Source organism: Myotis lucifugus, unplaced genomic scaffold, assembly GCF_000147115.1.
Source record: "Myotis lucifugus unplaced genomic scaffold, Myoluc2.0 scaffold_11, whole genome shotgun sequence".
In the NCBI taxonomy this organism is placed as follows: domain Eukaryota; kingdom Metazoa; phylum Chordata; class Mammalia; order Chiroptera; family Vespertilionidae; genus Myotis; species Myotis lucifugus.
The window spans coordinates 15,840,526-15,843,021 of NW_005871059.1; the positions used below are offsets into that span (position 1 = coordinate 15,840,526).

The 2,496-nt window shown below is 50.4% G+C and overlaps 1 protein-coding gene across 13 annotated transcripts in view; it reads left to right on the forward strand.

The window, feature by feature from the left end:
- The first annotated feature begins 2,023 nt into the window (after window positions 1–2,023).
- The window catches only part of EPB41L2 (erythrocyte membrane protein band 4.1 like 2), a 191,330-nt gene continuing 190,857 nt past the window's right edge, over window positions 2,024–2,496 (forward strand). For 12 of the 13 annotated variants that reach the window (XR_002828142.1, XR_002828141.1, XM_014451934.2 and 9 more), the window contains exon 1: window positions 2,024–2,118. The gene's annotated coding sequence lies outside the window, so the exon portion shown is untranslated. The remainder of the gene's footprint in view (window positions 2,119–2,496) is intronic. The other variant, XM_023750277.1, reaches the window with a different exon arrangement.

Here is a 2,496-nt window from a genome sequence, read left to right on the forward strand (position 1 = left end):
TGTCCAAACCCTTCTTTCCCTGTTGAGACCTCCCTGCTTGCCCGGACTACCACCTGTTGTTTGTTGACATCTGTATGGTACCATGTTTCATCTGTTTTCTTCACTTCCTTATTGCTCCTGGAACTTGATTTCCTCCCTTCAGTTCTTACCAGGTGCTCACGGAATCGGCTCCATTCCACTGAAAAGTGGGGGCCATGTAAGACTGTGTCCAAAATACAGTCTAATTCTTCTTCCACAGAGTAACCTTTAGAGTTTGATAACAACCTTTCCATCACTGTTAATCATCTCTTTAGGCGAAATATTGCTAGTTTCCATGTTATCAAGGTCACCCATTTATGGATATAATTTAGCCTGTCAATATTCCTCTTAAAAGGTGGCATATGGAAGTGATTCACATGCTTCAACAGAGAATATAGTACGATATCATTTCCTATGGTAAAGGCATATTTTATGTTTTATTAATTATGCCTACATTTATGTTATTATTTTACATTAGCATTTTAAAGGGTTTCCATCAGGAATAGATGAAGGTTTTATGGGTCCTAAAGCTTATAAAACTTTAGGGACTCTCTTTAATAAAACACTTTAAGATAAATATAGTTTCAAGGAATGTGAAAATAAGGGATTCTGAAGCTTAGGTTTTGTAAGTTTTTATTGTAAATCTGCCTCAAAGTTCCCAATAGTATTGTCTGGTTAACTTCCTGGCTCTTCTTTACCAGAACTGCTATCTAATCAGGTTTTCTCTCTGTATCAGTGAATCTTATTAAGTTTAACTTGGGCACTTAGCATACGGGGAATGAAATAACATAGGTGAGGGACTCTAGCACACAGAGCACACAAATAAATGGTAGCAAATATTATTTTTATTCCTTACCAGCAGGACCTTATCAAATAATTTATCTTCTCTACTCTTAATGTCCACTTTGATGTAATGGACATAATACTTGTCCTGCCCTCTTCATAAGTTATTGTGAGGATCAAATGATAAAATATGTGAATGTGCTTTGTTAACTGAAAAGCATCAGACCCATGGAAGGCATTGTAACTGAGGTTTCATTCGGTATTGTTAATTTTTGAAAAGGTTATGCCTAGGAAAGAAAAGAAGATTTTATGTTGGCTAAGGTGGGGTCCCTAAAGACTTCATTCAATAGCAGTGTGAGGAGGCAAAGGACAAGAGGTGCAGATGCTGGAGGCAATGACCTTGCACATCCTGTTGGACATGCCAACATTCAGAAAAGATGAAATAAAATGTGAGAGCATGTAATTACACAAAAGGAAAGAACTGGGAAGGTGGTGTGTGTGTGTGTGTGTGTGTGTGTGTGTGTGTGTGTGCTTTCCAAAACTGGCCTCAATCTAGGTCTCCAGCCTCTACAGCCACGTCCTGCTGTGCAGCCCGGGCTCCCAGGCCTCTGCCTGGAGAAATCCTACTCACACTTTAGGTTCAGAATAAAAGCCCCTCCTCCCTGGGGTTTCCCCAATTCCTCTTGTTCCTCCCACAGGAAGAAAAATAGTTCCTCTTCCATGCCCTTTCTGTGACCACTTCCACTCTAGGCTAAGAGGAACTCAGATGTCCTTATTTCCTCGCCTCTAGGGCCTAGCCTCGCCTGCCACTGAATAGGTGTTCAATAAACGTTTAGTCAGGGAATTTACTTTGGGAAAATAAGTTTTAAAAGTTGATAAAAGGGCGTTTAAGGTTGGAATTCGTAAGAACGCCTTGCACACAGGCCTTAGCAGTCGTGATCCAGCGCCGCGTTGGGGGTCTGATGTCCCTCCAGCTGGGGTACCAGGCGACCGATCCCAGGGAATCCCGCGGGAGGGGCCGCCCGCGCCCGGGTCGGGGTCGGGGGCGTGGCCGGGGCGGAGGGCGTGGCCTGGTCGGGGGCGTGGCCTGGCGAGGCTCGAGGGGGGTTTCGTGCCGGGGGGCGCGTCCGGCGGGGGCGCGGGAGGGGCTTCCGCCGCGAGGGGGCGGGGCCGGCGTCCGGAGCTCGCTGACGGTCCCAGCCAGGGAATTTCAATTTGAAACCTACCAGAAGGGAGGAGGCGGGCGCGGCTGCCGGGCGGCTGGGGCTGAAGCAGGACCCGTCCCCGCGGCGAGAGCTCCCGAGGTGCGGTGTCCGGGTAAGGAGGCGGCGGAATGGCGGGCCTGAGGCGGGGGGACCCGGGCCGACTGACTAGTCCCTGCGGAGCTGCAGGGGCGGCTCGGGTTTTTCCTCTGGCAGCAGCTGGGAAGCTGATCCCAGGCAGGAAGCGGTGGCGGGACGGTCCCCCCGGGGGGGAGGGCGGCCGGCTTGGGGGTTCTCTGTAGCTCCCCTCTCCTGTCCTCCCCCTTTCTACCGGACCCCGTTCCCTCCCCGGGGTCCGGGTCCTGTTGCTCCAGGCCGGATACTCGCTTCTCCGCTCCACTGGGGACCCCTCGGCCCCTTCCTTCCCCGGGAGCCGGGCCAAGTCCCGTCGTAGCCGGGAGAGGTCGGGGCATGGAGAGGACTGTGCGGACTC